This window comes from Helianthus annuus, chromosome 17, assembly GCF_002127325.2.
Source record: "Helianthus annuus cultivar XRQ/B chromosome 17, HanXRQr2.0-SUNRISE, whole genome shotgun sequence".
Taxonomy (NCBI): domain Eukaryota; kingdom Viridiplantae; phylum Streptophyta; class Magnoliopsida; order Asterales; family Asteraceae; genus Helianthus; species Helianthus annuus.
In genome coordinates this window covers 75,374,633-75,395,190 of record NC_035449.2, presented here as the reverse complement: position 1 = coordinate 75,395,190, position 20,558 = coordinate 75,374,633, and positions in this window count along the sequence as shown.

Sequence of the window (20,558 nt, the reverse complement as noted above, 5' to 3'; positions counted from 1 at the left end):
TTAGTGCATACTTAGTACATTGTTTTACATTACATTTCACGCTATGTATGTCCATTTAGTGCATACTTAGTGCATTGTTTTACATTACATTTCATGCTATGTATGTTCATTTGTTGCATACTTAGTACATTATTTTCATAAAACATGCTTACATTTTGGTATGACATTTGGTTTGTTTAATGGGACAAAAATACATTCATTAACATTGATCACGTTGTTCGTTAGTAGGTAGTGGTACCATAGGAATTGACAACTCCGTTCCTGAAATCCTAGGTTTGTTTGGATGGAAGGAATGACCGAATTCGATATACATTGTTTAGATAAACCTTTAACTTCGCTTAAGGGTTTGTCGCCACAGTCGCAAGGCTTGAGTGTATGCATTAAAACAATACCGCATAGATGTTTGTATCAGTAACGCATGCATTTGTTTTACAAAACATAACTTTTGATTTATTCAATTGCATTGTTTTGTGCATTTTTCATATGGTTTAAGTAGTCACTTTTTACTTGCGGTACATGACATTTGTTTATACATTACATGATTTACATTTGACAATAGACATGGTTTTTACATAAACATTTGACAATTAGTTTAAACAAGACATTTTTGGTGGTTTGTTTTGGTAAGTGATTTAAGTAACGAGGCGTGTGTAATATGATAAAAGTATGGTGGATACGCCGCTGGTACTTCCTATATATAAGTGCTTTTATGGTATTACATATCATAGCGTTACTTAAACCATTTCAAGTTAGAAATAATACATTTTACACTTGTATCACATCTTCATGAAACATTGTTTTACAAACAACATATTTTATACAAACTCATTTTACTTGGTCATTTATTTATCTGTGCATCTTTCTTTTATATCATCTGATTTCCTATCACTGTTTGTATGATTTATAAAAGAAAACATTTTACAAGGTTCATGACTAACTTTTGTTAAACATTTTTTTCTTTAAGCTTACAAGTCATGAATCCTAAATCAATAAAACCTATGTATCTCACAGGCATTTTTATGCTGACGTACCTATTTTCACATGTGTTTTCAGGAGATGATGTGTAGGATTGATCAAGATACACTTAGGCGGACTTGGTGTCACACCCTGGCTTTGCAGAAGCGTGGTTAGTTTGGTGTGACTTCTTAATACCATAGCTTAACCATAACAAAGCTATATGAGATAAAATCATGCAAGATCATCTATTGGATTAAGTTTTATAACCAAAAACATCAATATTGTTTTAACGGGAACACACCCCAATGACATAAACATTGTTCAACAACACAAACATGACAAACACTAACATGACAAACACTAACATGACATAAACACAGTTTAAGGACTGTGACTTGTCCAGGAAAGAGTCACATTCCCTAAACCCGGATGACCTCGTACTAGTGCAGCGGGAAAACGTGCCATACCGTGCCAGATCCTTTAATTCCCTGAAATACATGTAAGTTGAAAAATCAACAATAATGTTGAGCGAGTTCATGCGTAAGTGAGTAAATAAACCTTTGTTTGAATAAAAATCCTGGTATGTAGCAAATAAGGAAAAAGAGATCACCAATGGTTTGCAAGGCCATTGATATGTGTGAAATGCAAGTAGGAAGGCTCAAACCTAGCAGACTTATGCGTTGGGTACAAAGTCACCCCGAGGTCCGTTATGCTGGGCCTGGGGTTGGGCTCGCTACACCCAAGTAGATCTACCGCTCCTGCCCCTCGGTCCTACCCTGAGGATTAATGACCTCAAGTTTCCGCCTACCCATTCACATGATCTAAAGTAGTAAACCTCCTTACGCTAACCATACCATGTAATAAGTATTCGTAATCATAGTAACATGTATTTCACCCCCGCAGTTTAGAAAACTGAAAACAGTTAAGAGAAAAGGGGGACATGAACTCACAGCGGTGCGTCTCTACCAAGTATGTCTCCAAGTCAAGCAGCTGTGCAACGACCTACATGTACTAACTCTAATAGACGGACGGCCGTGCCTTAGCTTTATGTTTTAAGTTTTGGGAAATAGTTAGACAACTATTTCGTGTTTACATTCTGTAAATACTTGGTAGTGATTCTCCTTCCCAAGGATGGGGGATTTAATACATGTGCGTTCGAAATATATTATTAAGTCTCACTTAATATATATTTATTTCTAATTCCAAAATATAAATATTTTTCTCAAAAATATTATATTTTAACACATATGATTTTCCCAAAATAATACTTTGTCAAAATTACGCGTTCACAATTATTTCCTTAAAATGCGTAAGTTACGTTTTAACGATCAAGTGGTAATAATAATAATTACCGGTGTAACTTATATATTTATCGTGAAAGCGTTCGTATTATTTTGGATTCGTTTACGTTAGATAATATTATTTTTACCCTAAAAATAATATTTATACACTTCACGAAATAATTGACAAGCGACGTCGTGAAAAATATATTTACTAAATATATATTTATCACGTTTTATCTTGTGAAATCCCACCTCCGATATTTTGTAAATAAAGTCGTGGCAAAACTTATATTTTGAAAACATGTCGAAAAGTATTTCTAACACTTATAGTGATAATAATTCTAAGTGTTAGGTTTTTTTGGAAAAATTTCGCCAGAGTTTCCTCTGTAACTGGAGGTGGCCACGCTTTCAAGCGTATCATTTTCTTTTACAAATCAATTCAACAATTTCCTTATTCAACCAAAACAATGTTCCAGACAACAAACTAGTCAATAAATATATAAATCGCAAAAATCACATGAACTTGTAGTCTTTCCAAAACTATGATGTAAATCCCATTACTTTTAGTGGATCTTTATATAAGTTAGTCCGGTTTCGTAAAAACCCCGTTTTTATAGAAATTCCGTCTCTACAACTTCTCGTCATCTTTTACAAAAATTGTTATTTTGTCGAAACTTTGCGCTACACAAGTGTTTACACACTTGTGGTTTCTAAAAATCATACTTGTTAGTGTAAGATCCGTTTTTAGAAAACATGGTTTCTTTGACACTCGGTCCTTTGAAAATACCGCTTGTAGATCCGTAGATCTACTAGTTTAGAACTCCATTTCATAAGAAAAATTGTTTTTTACACAAGTTCATGTTTATGTTGGAAAGGGTTCGTCATCTAGAAACTTTACAACTAAACATAAGGCTAGTTCATGTTTTGTGAACATGCTCTAGCGTGGTTCGATGACGATCCATTCCCATACTAGCAATCACAACAATAAATAATCATATTAAAACTAGATTTATAAGTTTTACCCTATTATTTATTTATTAACCACTTTGTTTCTTATTATTATTTTTTTTTTGTAGACTTTAAACTTGATCTCTAGTGTTCATAATTTTCAACCGACAAAATTCTTATTAACCACTTTAGATTAGATCAAAAAGGCGTTTAGAGTCACTTACTACTAGCCCGAGGCTAGGGATAAAACTAGTCGGAAAATGGGTGGTTAAAAGCAATGTGGTGAGGTCCTTAGCAATCCGTGTGCACCGAGCTTCCTTATGCGCGATCCTTCACCTTTGTATGTATTTGGAATTACAAGATAAAGATTGAAAAGTGGGTGGATGTGTGTGGGACTTCTCGGCCGTGAGCCTCCAAAGAGGGAAAGAGAGGTGTAAATTTTTGTTTGTTTGAAATGGATGAAAGTCTTTAGTTTATAAGCAAATTTAATATCCATACAATTCTTATTTCCACAAGGTATTATGTAGGCAAGATATTTGACATGCCCAAATATAATAATCGAAATTTTGTGGAGTGCCTCCACATGGGAAACAATCGGTTGCAAAGGGATGGGGTCATGGTTCCATTTTAACTAGCTAGTTAAGTTATATTAGTTTAGTTAGGAATTAAAAATAAGGTATCATGTGTGTTGTAGTTTATAACGGGTATTAGGGTATTCGGGGACCCTAACTGTCTCAGAAAAAGAAAAATAATGTTGATGTCAATATTTTTATGTTCCGGGTTAAGTCCGGTTGTACGGTTGGATATTACTCCGTTAAAGCGCTAAATAAGTATATAAAGTGCCGTTAATATTATTTTTAGTGACACAATAAATTCCCCACACTTTGGAAAGTGTCTAGTAATATTTTTCTCATGTTTTGGCACTTTACTAGTTAGCTTAATGCTGAATTTTTTTAAAGTGCAGAATTTTGTACTTAAAGTACGTTTTAGGCACATCCAGTCACTGTAACTTATTCCTAGAGACGCAGTTCTACAACCCTTGTATCCCTACACTCACTATTGGTGTAGTAATCACTTCTGGCTCATACAGGCCTTAGAGGCAGTGCCTGCCTGGTGCTAGTTATGACAGCACGTTCAATAGGTTATCCGTTCATGGTGCTACTGTGCTTTTGTGCATCATGTTTGTCACTAAAGTTCAGCATGTAAATAATGTAGTGACAGTGAATAGAGTATGATGCTGGTATGTCCATGTATCAACAGTCAAGTAGCAGTTCATCCACAATTTCAGTTAAGCACAGTAATTAAGCAGCAATTAATTATTAATTAAGTCGTACGGATACCTGGTTTAGTGAGGGTTGTCACACTTGGGCCTTAGTGACAATAAAAGATGCAAGACTAGTTAATTATGTTATGTTTATTTGTTTTTAAGACATTGTAACCTCTCTCAATTCAATAAAACGAAACTTAAATTTTCCATGTGTTATGAAACAATGATTCTGTTACAACACTCCCCGATGTTTCTGCCATGATTTGTTGTTTTACGTGGTCGGGGTGTGACAGAAAAGTTGGTATCAGAGCTCATGGTTATAGAGAATTAGGTTATTAGTAATACTTTGACCTAGTCTATAACCTTCCTAGGACCCTAACACAAGATCCTTGTGTTTAGATCTTAAAACAATACCGTCACTTATCCTTAGGTGACAACCACCACCAGAACACAAATTCTAATCCGCTTTGAAAACCAATCATCTGTTCTAGGATGATTGATTACTAGGTTTTGAACCCTCTAAGTTTTCAAAATCTCGTGGTTATGGACTTGCTATCTGGGAGTGCTGGAGTGGTCATGGGTCGAGACTCTTGGATACTTGTTTCGTTGGTTTTGAACACTTGTTTTGAAACAGTTGATTAACAATTTACATTATGCTTCCGCTGAACGTTTACTTTGGTTTTAACTTATGACTTGGAATTATATTATAAATGAATGGAATGTTTTGCTTAAATGTTTATTATAGTTCAATGTGATTGGTGGTTTGGATCCGGGTACGTCACACGTCCCGCGGTGTTTCTGCATGTGGTATTTTGGGGGTGTGACAGTTTAGTATCAGAGCCACTGGTTATAGTGAACTAGGTTTTAAAACGTTTTTATAAAACCAGACTATAACCAAACGACTTCGAAATTGACCATGACACACAGCTCCAGATCGCAAGGTTCGTATCTCGTTTACTTATTGCTTAGCATATCTAGAGTACACTATTGTATAATGTTGCATGAGATTGCACACTAGCACTACGCACTGAATTCATGTGTACTTGCCTAGTTTAAGTGACTGATAGAGGCACAGTGTGATATTCCGTTAGATTTTCATGACTCATGTTTTGTGGTGTCTTTTGATTTGCTACTCGAATTTGAGGAACCTTGTAGCACGAGTTGGGAGGAGCTGAGATAAACATGCAAATTGCGTTATTATTATGGGTGCACACATAATAATAGTGTGGGGTGCATGTGAGTCCCAATGAGGCTTAACAAGTGTGAAAGGGGTTCCGCTCTGTTGTTGATGTAAACTTAGTAGCCTGTAGAAGTCTTCATGAGTTTTGACTCCTACCATATCTCGACCCTTAACCATTTCTCTTTTCTCATATAGAATCATGAGCGGACGAGGCCATGAACGTGGTCACATCGCGATGACTCAGGCCGAACTGACAAATATGATAAACACCCGTGTAGCTGAGGCTTTGGCAGCCTACCAAGCTGGTACGAAATGTGCCAAATACTCTCTATTCTTGTGTCGGGTACACAACTCATACACTTGTGTTGAATTTTCTTTGTCCTTAAGTCAACAAGCACTTCAGAATCAAAACCATCCGCCTGCTTTCACTCTCAAGACATTTATGGATTGCAAGCCACAGACATTCAGTGGGACTGAAGGGGCTGTGGGGTTATTACGTTGGTTTGAGAAGTGTTATGGGTGAAATTCTGAGCCCATATCCTGAGAATTATCTTGAATTATATCTTGTTTATATGATACCTGTTCACATCCGGGATGCTGATTCAGGATATTGGTAACATTCTGAATAGTATCCTCAAGATTACTAACGGATTATGTGCAGGCACGTGGGTTAGAAGCTAGCAACGTTCACGAAGACCTTTTCTACTGAAGACTCGGTCCAAGTCGTCACAAGAAGCCGTTGAAGCCGCATTACTCGGCCTACAACGTTCACTTTGGAATATTCGGAGCATCCCATGTTTATAGGAGTTTTGGTTTACATTTCGTTACTATAAATAGATGGGTATACCAGATCGAATAGGACATCACAGCTACACTCACTACACTTACACACTTGTTCTCTCACAACTTGTACTCTCACACAAATCATTGTAACACTTAGCGATCTGGTCAATATCCTGCACTGTATCCTGAAGTTTGAAGCAATAAGAAGAACTAGGCAGATGCGATTGTCAGCTCCCACGCTTCCCAAAGCGTGCCACACCCTTCCAGGGTGATACCTTCAACAAAACCATATCACCTACCTCAAACTCCAAAGGCTTCCTTTTTCGATCCGCCTAGGCTTTCTGACGGTCACGAGCCGCACTGATGCGATCTCGGATCTGTGCAATCTTATCTGTGGTTTCCTGGACCACATCAGGACCAACCAACTGTCTATCACCTGCGTCAGACCAACAAAGCGGTGATCTGCACTTGCGGCCATATAAAGCTTCGAATGGCGCGACACCAATACTGGTGTGGTAGCTGTTGTTGTATGAAAATTCGACCAAAGGCAAATGCTTATCCCAGCTACCGCCCAAATCCATAACACACGCTCTCAGCATGTCTTCCAAAGTCTGTATCGTCCGTTCGCTTTGCCCGTCGGTCTGTGGGTGAAACGCGGTGCTCATATTCAATTGCGAGCCAAAAGCTTCTTAGAAGGATTGCCAAATCCTTGATACGAACCTTCCGTCTCTATCCGAGATGATTGAGAGAGGTACTCCATGGCGTGTAACAATCTCTCTCATGTAAATTTCAGCCAACTTGCTCGTATTATCCTTCTCTCTGATAGGTAAGAAGTGCGCTGACTTCGTTAATCGATCCACTATTACCCAAGTAGTATCATGGCCTTTTGGCATTCTCGGCAGCTTTGTATCAAAATCCATGGAGATTTGTTCCCACTTCCACTTGGGAATTTCCAGTTGTTGCAGAAGTCCCGAAGGCTTCTGGTATTCCGCTTTCACCTTAGCGCACGTTAAACATTTGCTCACATAAACATCAACATCGCCTTTCATCCTAGGCCACCAATAATAATCTTTGAGATCTTGGTACATCTTATCTGCTCCAGGGTGGATAGAGTACCGCGATTTGTGAGCTTCATCAAAAATAACCTTCCTTAAACCTCCAAACAAAGGAACCCAAGTCCTTTTCTCAAAACATAACGTTCCTTCCTTGTTTGGTACCAATAGCTTCTCCATCCCACGGAGATATTCTTCTTCAAGGATCTCTTCCTTGAGAGCTTCTTTCTGCGCGGCACGAATGCGCAAGGAAAGATCGGTCTAGATAATCATTTCCAAAGCCCTAACCCTTATGGGCTTGATCCTTTCTTTTCAACTTAGGGCATCGACGACCACATTCGCCTTCCCTGGGTGATACTTAATCTCGCAGTCATAATCATTCAGCAGCTCTACCCATCGTCTTTGTCTCATATTCAACTCCTTCTGGTTGAATATGTGCTGTAGGCTCTTGTGATCTGTGAAGATTGTGCACTTTGTACCATAAAGGTAGTGTCTCCAGATCTTTAAAGCAAAAACCACTGCGCCAAGCTCCAAATCATGTGTGGTATAGTTCTTTTCATGTACCTTCAGCTGGCGTGACGCGTAAGCAATAACCTTTTGGCGTTGCATCAACACGCAACCCAATCCTTGACGTGAGGCGTCACAGTATACCACAAAATCATCTGTACCTTCCGGTAGTGCTAAGATTGGCGCGTTGCAGAGCTTATCCTTCAATATCTGGAACGCTTCTTCCTGTTTGATTCCCCAATCAAACTTCTTATCCTTCTGCGTGAGGAGCGTCAGTGGTTGAGCGATCTTTGAAAAATTCTCAATGAATCTTCGGTAATAACCAGCCAAACCTAAGAATTGCCGAATCTCGGTTGGCGTCTTTGGCGTTTCCCAATTCTTGATCGGATCGATCTTTGTGGGATCAACATGAATTCCATCTCCATTCACCACGTGTCCAAGGAACTGGATTTCTCGTAGCTAAAACTCGCACTTAGAGAACTTGGCATACAGCTGTTCCTTCTTCAGCAATTTCAAAATGGCTCTTAAATGCTGTTCATGTTCAGCCTTCGTCTTTGAATAAATCAAAATATCATCGATGAACACTATCACGAACTTGTCCAAATACGGCTTGCAAACTCTATTCATCAAATCCATGAAAACTGCAGGTGCGTTTGTCAACCCAAACGGCATAACTAGGAACTCATAGTGTCCATAACGAGTTCTGAAGGCTGTCTTCGGGATACTTTCCTCTTGTATCCTTAATGGATGGTATCTAGATCGAAGATCAATCTTTGAATAAAAGCTTGAACCTTGCAGTTGGTCAAACAGATCATCAATCCTTGGCAGAGGGTACCTATTCTTGATCGTCAACTTGTTCAACTCCCGGTAGTCAATACACATGCGGAAACTACCGTCCTTCTTCTTGACAAACAAAACTAGAGCTCCCCAAGGCGAGAAGCTTGGTCGGATAAATCCCTTGTCTAACAACTCTTGAAGTTGTGTTGACAGTTCCTGCATCTCAGACGGAGCAAGTCTGTAAGGTGCCTTAGCCACAGGCGCGACGCCTGGAACTAAGTCGATGCGAAACTCTACTTGCCTCCAAGGCGGCAATCCAGGCAAGTCTTCTGGGAAGACTTCTGGGTATTCCCTCACGACAGGGATGTCTTCGATTCTCGGCTCAGCAGCCTTCTTATCCACAATGTGTGCCAGGAAAGCAACACATCCTTTCTGCAAACACTTTCGCGCTTTCAAGCAGCTGATAATTCTTAACGGCGTATCATGCTTCTCTCCGTGAACCACAATTGTTTCACCATCTTCAGTTGGGATACGAACAACCTTTTCATGACAAACTATCTCGGCCGTGTTACCTGATAACCAATCCATTCCAACCACCACGTCGAAGCTTCCCAACTGGACTGGTAGTAGATCCAGAGCAAACTCACGCTCTCCCAATTCGATCAAACAGCCTCTGACAACTTCATTGGCTTCTACCAACTTTCCATTCGCCAATTCGATCGAGTACGGAACATCTAATTTACTAGCGGCTAAACCAAGCATATTCTTAAATTCTAATGACACGAAGCTATAATCGGCGCCAGTATCAAATAAAACGGATGCATAGCGTTGGTTTACAGGGAACGTACCAGTAACGACATTGGGATCCTGGCGTGCTTCCCTCGCTTCCATGTTGAAAACCCTTCCACGGGCTTGGTTCAACTCTGGGCAATTCCTCTTGTAGTGCCCAAGATCACCATGGTTGAAGCATCCGGATCTCTGCCCGTTTCCACCAGCTTGATTATTCCTCTGATTACGATTCACAGCGCCCGCTTGATTAGCGTTGTTAACTCGATTTCCATCACCTCCATTGTTCCCTTGTGGGCGATTTCCATTCCCACCCCGGTTGTTGTTTCTGTTTCCGAATCCTCTTTGACCTCCCTGGCCAGCAGTGGCCCAACAAGACTCCTTCAAGTGGCCAGTCTTTCCACAAGCTTCACAAGCTTCACAAACTTTCAAACCACATCGGCCAGAATGGTGGCGTTGGCAGGTATTACACTTGGGCTGGGTACCCATATATCCTTTTCCTTTCTTCCCACTACCAGCTGTAACCTGTGCTGGCATGCTTGTCTCTCCTTTCTTAACCACCACGCTGGTGCCCTGCTTGAAGTTCGAGAACTTCCGCTTGTTATCTCCGGATGACTCGACGTGAGTCTCCTTGCCAGGGTTTGCAAGTTTTTCTAGTCTAATGACTTCCGTAATGAGTGCCAAGCCCATCTTACTTGTAGCCATAGATGTTGGTGGCGTAGATGCTGTCATTAAGCTCAGGACTTGAGGTGCCAGTTCCCAAATGAAATGTCCTAATTTCCTCAATTCTGGTTCTACCAAGTACGGAACGACTCGTGCCAAATCATGAAGTCTTTGCATGAATTCCAACATTTTCGGACCTTCCATTATCAGACTCTGGAATTCACCTTCCAACCTCTGTGTTTCTGTTTGGGCGCAATACTTCTTACGCATTATTCCTTTCAACTCATCCCAAGTCAACGCGTATGCTGTAGCTAGGCCCATTATTCGAACCTGAAGATTCCACCATAATCGAGCTCCATCTTGAAACAACTCAGTAACGTATGGGACTTGTTGTTCTGGCGTACAACCACTCATTCGAAAAATGGATTCCATACTTTCAATCCATTTCACAAAAGCTATGGCACCCCCAGTGCCGTCGAACTTCGGAGGCTTGTAATTGAGGAAGTGGCAGTAGGAACAACCGTTATTTTCTGAGGTGCCTCTGCTAGGTTCGGAGCGTAGGGCCTCGTGCTATGCTATAGCTGCAGCAATTATCTTTTGAAGTTCCGCCTCTGAGGTGGGCATGTGCATTTCGCGTCTTGGTGGCATCTTCTAAAAGATGTTTCACGTAGGTTAGGTCATAGCAGGTGAAACGTACGTATGTATTCAATAATATCAGCACATAACATCTCATGTTATAAATAAATCAGCCACATAACATCCGATGTCATAGAACATAAACAATAGATCACTGCAATTGCATTGCCACAAATCGAGACCAGAATGTAAGGTTTACAGGTACCCAACTGTATCATACAACATCAATGACTTAGTAGGGGACGACCCTAGGCAAGTCGTGCGATCGCTGGACATGTTCAGGAATCTCTGGTTCGTCCATTTTCAAATTCCAGGACTCCATCTCAAGCTTCTGTTATTCCAGTCTTAGAACCACATTTCTCCTCAATCATTTCCTTGAGCTCGTCCCAGCTCAGTGCATAAGCAGCATCTGTACCAAGGGTCTGAATCCGAAGATCCTATCATGAGAGTGTGCCATCTAGAAATGACCCCGAGGTAAAGGTAACACTCTGTTGGGGCGAACAGTTAGTCATTCTTAGAATGGAGTCAATCTTTTCGGACCAACGAACAAATGCAATGGCGCTTCCTGTTTCGTCGAAGTTCAAAGGCTTGCAGTTCAGGAACTGCTTATAGGTGCGGTCAGTTGGGGGGGGGGGGGGTTATTTCCAGTAGTGCCATCGCTGTGCTTAGAGCGGAGTGCTTCATGTCATGCATTTGCCTGTGAGATGCGTTTTTGCAGCTCGGCTTCTATCCTTGGCAACATACTGGTGTTTGTGTCACGCCTGGGTGGCATTCTCTTCTGCCGAAATGGAATGAAGTGGGTTAGACAACTTTCCAATTGTCTATGAGATACATAGCACCATAAGCCGTCATGTACTCACCCAATTTTACACGTAAATCTACTCAATGTATGGGTGGGGAAATAAATTTCTGAGCCTTCACACAGGCTTGCCAATTTGGCTTGTTGCTTGAAATAGAATGAACTCGAGGCTTTATCGCCTTGGTCATTCGTGTTCGAGTTATTTCCTGCTACATTGGTTTTCATTAGCTTGACCCGCAGAGTCCACCAGGATTTCTGTGCACTACAAGTCGTTATTACGTGGGCCCCCGTAATAATAAATTGTCTTGCAGAGTTACCCCGAATTTTCTCTCGTCCAAGCAGATGATCAATTAAGGAGCAACAGCAGGTGCATCGGCACGAACTGGGTCATGCTCCAATGCGGTGTTAGGAGCAATGCCTGGCTCAGGGGCCACGGCTGGCTCCGGATCAACAAACTCTATCTCAAAATCAGCTGGATCTACCATCACAGGGGGTTACAGGATCCTCCAAGGGCTGGTCTAAGTGTATGAACTCAAGATCATGGTCTGGATCAAAACAAGGTGGAAGAACAAGATCACCTTCAATACTGTGATCAAACTCAAAGCTGTGTGCGGGAACCGGTGCAGCTGATGATGCCGTATCAGGGTCGGCGTCGTGTGAATGGTGCTGCACTCCCTATATATGCGAAAATGCGGATGTCAGAAACTCAAATGAGTCTGGGACAGGGGAATGGGCATGAGTTTTCCCCTGCAGGAGCGTCCACAAGCAGTAGGCTAATACCAGCAGCAATAGGGCCTCGCCCTCGAATGGGTCCTCCTCTAGTAGATCGTTGTCGTCGTCAGAGGCCACGTCGGGAGGGGGGGCATATCAACAACAGGATAAGCGGCAAGGGGCACAGGAACGGGGATCACCGCGAGTGGCAAATTCCCAACAAGATGGCCATCAGTAGGCTCTGCTATGACATCAGGCAGCGCAAAAGGGCTGAAAGTCATCATCGTCTGTGCCGGTAGTATCGGAAATGTACACCTCGTGCTCCGATGAACTATGTCGTCTGATACTTTGGCCATGGGTTTCGTAGTGTCCATCTTTCTAGTATATGAAGAAAGCATAACGTTTGTAACACAACACACACACATATACGTATAACAATCAATCATATAAACATATAAACATGTTAGTCAACAATAAGCAATCAAATAATTCTCCTAGTCCCACTAGCCTCCCAGTCTCGTAGACTGACATTCCTAGTCCCACTAGCCAAATTCTCCCAGCCTCTAAGACTGTCCCATCATCTACCTCGATCTCTTAGATCGAGCCTCGGCCTCCAAGACCGAGCCTCAGCCTCCAAGACTGAGCCTACTCTTCCTAGTCTTACTAGCCATCTACCTCGATCTCTTAGATCGAGCCTCGGTCTCCAAGACCGAGCCTCAGCCTCCAAGACTGAGCCTAAAAATAATATATAAAATTTGCTCAACATTTGTTTGTAAAAACGTTTTGGATCTGGACTTAAGTGGTATGCAGTAAAAATGTTTTCGTGAGAGCCCTAGTGGTCATAGTCTAGACTCGAGAAGAAATCCTAGTTCGCTATGATCAGAGCTCTGATACCAAGCTGTCAAACCCTGGCTTTGCGAAAGCGTGGTTAGTTTGGTGTGACTTCTTAATACCATAGCTTAACCATAACAAAGCTATATGAGATAAAATCATGCAAGATCATCTATTCGATTAAGTTTTAAAACCAAAAACATCAATATTGTTTTAACGGGAACACACCCCAATGACATAAAAATTGTTCAACAACACAAACATGACAAACACTAACATGACAAAAACACAGTTTAAGGACTGTGACTTGTCCAGGAAAGAGTCACATTCCCTAAACCCGGATGACCTCGTACTAGTGCAGCGGGAAAACGTGCCATACCGTGCCAGATCCTTTAATTCCCTGAAATACATCTAAGTTGAAAAATCAACAATAATGTTGAGCGAGTTCATGCGTAAGTGAGTAAATAAACCTTTGTTTGAATAAAAATCCTGGTATGTAGCAAATAAGGAAAAAGAGATCACCAATGGTTTGCAAGGCCATTGATATGTGTGAAATGCAAGTAGGAAGGCTCAAACCTAGCAGACTTATGCGTTGGGTACAAAGTCACCCCGAGGTCCGTTATGCTGGGCCTGGGGTTGGGCTCGCTACACCCAAGTAGATCTACCGCTCCTGCCCCTCGGTCCTACCCTGAGGATTAATGACCTCAAGTTTCCGCCTACCCATTCACATGATCTAAAGTAGTAAACCTCCTTACGCTAACCATACCATGTAATAAGTATTCGTAATCATAGTAACATGTATTTCACCCCCGCAGTTTAGAAAACTGAAAACAGTTAAGAGAAAAGGGGGACATGAACTCACAGCGGTGCGTCTCTACCAAGTATGTCTCCAAGTCAAGCAGCTGTGCAACGACCTACATGTACTAACTCTATTAGACGGACGGCCGTGCCTTAGCTTTATGTTTTAAGTTTTGGGAAATAGTTAGACAACTATTTCGTGTTTACATTCTGTAAATACTTGGTAGTGATTCTCCTTCCCAAGGATGGGGGATTTAATACATGTGCGTTCGAAATATATTATTAAGTCTCACTTAATATATATTTATTTCTAATTCCAAAATATAAATATTTTTCTCAAAAATATTATATTTTAACACATATGATTTTCCCAAAATAATACTTTGTCAAAATTACGCGTTCACAATTATTTCCTTAAAATGCGTAAGTTACGTTTTAACGATCAAGTGGTAATAATAATAATTACCGGTGTAACTTATATATTTATCGTGAAAGCGTTCGTATTATTTTGGATTCGTTTACGTTAGATAATATTATTTTTACCCTAAAAATAATATTTATACACTTCACGAAATAATTGACAAGCGACGTCGTGAAAAATATATTTACTAAATATATATTTATCACGTTTTATCTTGTGAAATCCCACCTCCGATATTTTGTAAATAAAGTCGTGGCGAAACTTATATTTTGAAAACATGTCGAAAAGTATTTCTAACACTTATAGTGATAATAATTCTAAGTGTTAGGTTTTTTTGGAAAAATTTCGCCAGAGTTTCCTCTGTAACTGGAGGTGGCCACGCTTTCAAGCGTATCATTTTCTTTTACAAATCAATTCAACAATTTCCTTATTCAACCAAAACAATGTTCCAGACAACAAACTAGTCAATAAATATATAAATCGCAAAAATCACATGAACTTGTAGTCTTTCCAAAACTATGATGTAAATCCCATTACTTTTAGTGGATCTTTATATAAGTTAGTCCGGTTTCGTAAAAACCCCCTTTTTATAGAAATTCCGTCTCTACAACTTCTCGTCATCTTTTACAAAAATTGTTATTTTGTCGAAACTTTGCGCTACACAAGTGTTTACACACTTGTGGTTTCTAAAAATCATACTTGTTAGTGTAAGATCCGTTTTTAGAAAACATGGTTTCTTTGACACTCGGTCCTTTGAAAATACCGCTTGTAGATCCGTAGATCTACTAGTTTAGAACTCCATTTCATAAGAAAAATTGTTTTTTACACAAGTTCATGTTTATGTTGGAAAGGGTTCGTCATCTAGAAACTTTACAAGTAAACATAAGGCTAGTTCATGTTTTGTGAACATGCTCTAGCGTGGTTCGATGACGATCCATTCCCATACTAGCAATCACAACAATAAATAATCATATTAAAACTAGATTTATAAGTTTTACCCTATTATTTATTTATTAACCACTTTGTTTATTATTATTATTTTTTTTGTAGACTTTAAACTTGATCTCTAGTGTTCATAATTTTCAACCGACAAAATTCTTATTAACCACTTTAGATTAGATCAAAAAGGCGTTTAGAGTCACTTACTACTAGCCCGAGGCTAGGGATAAAACTAGTCGGAAAATGGGTGGTTAAAAGCAATGTGGTGAGGTCCTTAGCAATCCGTGTGCACCGAGCTTCCTTATGCGCGATCCTTCACCTTTGTATGTATTTGGAATTACAAGATAAAGATTGAAAAGTGGGTGGATGTGTGTGGGACTTCTCGGCCGTGAGCCTCCAAAGAGGGAAAGAGAGGTGTAAATTTTTGTTTGTTTGAAATGGATGAAAGTCTTTAGTTTATAAGCAAATTTAATATCCATACAATTCTTATTTCCACAAGGTATTATGTAGGCAAGATATTTGACATGCCCAAATATAATAATCGAAATTTTGTGGAGTGCCTCCACATGGGAAACAATCGGTTGCAAAGGGATGGGGTCATGGTTCCATTTTAACTAGCTAGTTAAGTTATATTAGTTTAGTTAGGAATTAAAAATAAGGTATCATGTGTGTTGTAGTTTATAACGGGTATTAGGGTATTCGGGGACCCTAACTGTCTCAGAAAAAGAAAAATAATGTTGATGTCAATATTTTTATGTTCCGGGTTAAGTCCGGTTGTACGGTTGGATATTACTCCGTTAAAGCGCTAAATAAGTATATAAAGTGCCGTTAATATTATTTTTAGTGACACAATAAATTCCCCACACTTTGGAAAGTGTCTAGTAATATTTTTCTCGTGTTTTGGCACTTTACTAGTTAGCTTAATGCTGAATTTTTTTAAAGTGCAGAATTTTGTACTTAAAGTAAGTTTTAGGCACATCCAGTCACTGTAACTTATTCCTAGAGACGCAGTTCTACAACCCTTGTATCCCTACACTCACTATTGGTGTAGTAATCATTTCTGGCTCATACAGGCCTTAGAGGCAGTGCCTGCCTGGTGCTAGTTATGACAGCACGTTCAATAGGTTATCCGTTCATGGTGCTACTGTGCTTTTGTGCATCATGTTTGTCACTAAAGTTCAGCATGTAAATAATGTAGTGACAGTGAATGGAGTATGATGCTGGTATGTACATGTATCAACAGTCAAGTAGCAGTTCATCCACAATTTCAGTTAAGCACAGTAATTAAGCAGCAATTAATTATTAATTAAGTCGTACGGATACCTGGTTTAGTGAGGGTTGTCACACTTGGGCCTTAGTGACAATAAAAGATGCAAGACTAGTTAATTATGTTATGTTTATTTGTTTTTAAGACATTGTAACCTCTCTCAATTCAATAAAACGAAACTTAAATTTTCCATGTGTTATGAAACAATGATTCTGTTACAACACTCCCCGACGTTTCTGCCATGATTTGTTGTTTTACGTGGTCGGGGTGTGACAGAAAAGTTGGTATCAGAGCTCATGGTTATAGAGAATTAGGTTATTAGTAATACTTTGACCTAGTCTATAACCTTCCTAGGACCCTAACACAAGATCCTTGTGTTTAGATCTTAAAACAATACCGTCACTTATCCTTAGGTGACAACCACCACCAGAACACAAATTCTAATCCGCTTTGAAAACCAATCATCTGTTCTAGGATGATTGATTACTAGGTTTTGAACCCTCTAAGTTTTCAAAATCTCGTGGTTATGGACTTGCTATCTGGGAGTGCTGGAGTGGTCATGGGTCGAGACTCTTGGATACTTGTTTCGTTGGTTTTGAACACTTGTTTTGAAACAGTTGATTAACAATTTACATTATGCTTCCGCTGAACGTTTACTTTGGTTTTAACTTATGACTTGGAATTATATTATAAATGAATGGAATGTTTTGCTTAAATATTTATTATAGTTCAATGTGATTGGTGGTTTGGATCCGGGTACGTCACACTTATCGCGGTGTTTCTGCATGTGGTATTTTGGGGGTGTGACAGTTTGGTATCAGAGCCACTGGTTATAGTGAACTAGGTTTTAAAACGTTTTTATAAAACCAGACTATAACCAAACGACTTCGAAATTGACCATGACACACAGCTCCAGATCGCAAGGTTCGTATCTCGTTTACTTATTGCTTAGCATATCTAGAGTACACTATTGTATAATGTTGCATGAGATTGCACACTAGCACTACGGACTGAATTCATGTGTACTTGCCTAGTTTAAGTGACTGATAGAGGCACAGTGTGATATTCCGTTAGATTTTCATGACTCATGTTTTGTGGTGTCTTTTGATTTGCTACTCGAATTTGAGGAACCTTGTAGCACGAGTTGGGAGGAGCTGAGATAAACATGCAAATTGCGTTATTATTATGGGTGCACACATAATAATAGTGTGGGGTGCATGTGAGTCCCAATGAGGCTTAACAAGTGTGAAAGGGGTTCCGCTCTGTTGTTGATGTAAACTTAGTAGCCTGTAGAAGTCTTCATGAGTTTTGACTCCTACCATATCTCGACCCTTAACCATTTCTCTTTTCTCATATAGAATCATGAGCGGACGAGGCCATGAACGTGGTCACATCGCGATGACTCAGGCCGAACTGACAAATATGATAAACACCCGTGTAGCTGAGGCTTTGGCAGCCTACCAAGCTGGTACGAAATGTGCCAAATACTCTCTATTCTTGTGTCGGGTACACAACTCATACACTTGTGTTGAATTTTCTTTGTCCTTAGGTCAACAAGCACTTCAGAATCAAAACCATCCGCCTGCTTTCACTCTCAAGACATTTATGGATTGCAAGCCACAGACATTCAGTGGGACTGAAGGGGCTGTGGGGTTATTATGTTGGTTTGAGAAGTGTTATGGGTGAAATTCTGAGCCCATATCCTGAGAATTATCTTGAATTATATCTTGTTTATATGATACCTGTTCACATCCGGGATGCTGATTCAGGATATTGGTAACATTCTGAATAGTATCCTCAGGATTACTAACGGATTATGTGCAGGCACGTGGGTTAGAAGCTAGCAACGTTCATGAAGACCTTTTCTACTGAAGACTCGGTCCAAGTCATCACAAGAAGCCGTTGAAGCCGCATTACTCGGCCTACAACGTTCACTTTGGAATATTCGGAGCATCCCATGTTTATAGGAGTTTTGGTTTACATTTCGTTACTATAAATAGATGGGTATACCAGATCGAATAGGACATCACAGCTACACTCACTACACTTACACACTTGTTCTCTCACAACTTGTACTCTCACACAAATCATTGTAACACTTAGCGATCTGGTCAATATCCTGCACTGTATCCTGAAGTTTGAAGCAATAAGAAGAACTAGGCAGCTGCGATTGTCAGCTCCTGAGGTTTTATGCCGGCGATCTAGATTGATCAAGGGCTTTCCTCGTACATCTCGTGTCAACCCCTTTACTTTTTGCTCATTGTTTAATCGTAGATACAGCTCAATATCCTGAGCCGTATCCTGAACACTGTTTTTCCAAACAACTAAACAAGCATATTTTCAATACACTTTTTAGCACACTACCTCACTTAACTAATTTGATCACTAAATTGCTTCGGTAATTTTTGACCAAAACAATTTGGCGCCCACCGTGGGGCAAGTGGTGCTATCTTTACTAAAAATCTTTGTGAAATCATTAATCGGTTTTCTGTTTTCAAAACTTTTTGCCACATTATCTGCAATGGCCTCAAGATCAAGCATGAGCTCTTCCACTGTGTCTGCTATGACTTCTGCTACTACTGGTCCGGTGCTTCCACCGCCCCCTCCAAGGATGCAATCTTCTTCACAACCTCAGGATATTATCCATACTCGGAATATTCAGGGATCTGCTCCGATTTTAGCTTCAAATGATGAAATTCTAACCTTGTTTGGAAGTGTGCAGGAACAAATGAGGCAACAACAGAAAACAAACCAAATGCTGTTAAGAGAGATACAACTCTTTAAAGCTGGCTCAAGCAGATCCACCGAAGATATCGTCACTCCTCTACAACCCAGAGCTTTGAACTTCAGTTCGGCTGTGTATATTGAGGATAATAGGGGGAATATTGTGCCCAGCCTTCCTCAGAATCATACTTCTGAAATACCCTCCTCGGTTAGGATGTCAACCGTGAGGAGCTCAGGATATGGGCAGAATCCTCAGACTGGTAACGTACCTAATAATAATCATACTTTTGCCACTAACAGTGTTGGATCTTTGCAGGATACAGCTGTGACATCAGCATTATCTAGGGAGCTTCAGAAGCTAAAGGATATGATATCCAGTGTACCTGGGGTGGTTCAGCCAATTCCTGAAATATCCCAGGATAGTCACAGGATATCTCGGTTTGTGCATCCTATTTGTGATGCTGAAATCCCAAAAAGATTCCAAACTCCAAACATGAAGCTTTATGATGGGACTACGGATCCTGAAGAGCATATTGCCCAGTATAGGGAAAGAATGGAGATTAACCCTATCCCTCCGGAGCTCAAAGAAGCATGCTTGTGCAAGGGATTTGGTTCTACTCTGACAGGATCAGCCTTAAAATGGCTGTTAAACGTTCCTCCTCAATCGATTACTTCGTTTGCTCATTTGGTTAACTTATTTAATAATCAATTTTCTTGTAGCCAGAGCTTTAAAAAACTAACAAGTGACCTTTACAGGATAACACAGGGGCCTTAAGAGTCCCTAAGGGATTATGTGAACAAGTTCAGTCGGGAATCCTTAGACATCTCGCATCTTGATGTTGCAACAGCTGTGCAAGCTTTCAAGATGGGGCTGCAAAAGGATTCTCAATTTTACCAAGACCTTGTAATGAACCCATGCAGGAACTTGGACGAAGCTCGAAACAGGGCCCTGAGATATATTCGATTGGAGGATGACAGAAAGATGCAAGAGAGGATGAATGCATCCTCAACATATGAATCAACTAACAGGAAGTCAGAATCCTCGCACAAACCATACCGCTCTAAGTCGTATGGTAGAAATGATAACAAAAGAGTGAACGCTGTTGAAGACGAGGATCCTGAAGAATATCCTAAGTTATCTGAATATTGCTTTTCTATTAACATTCCTGAATTGATGTATGCTATGCAGGGTTTGGGAGATAAAGCCAGGTGGCCTCGGAAGAATCAAC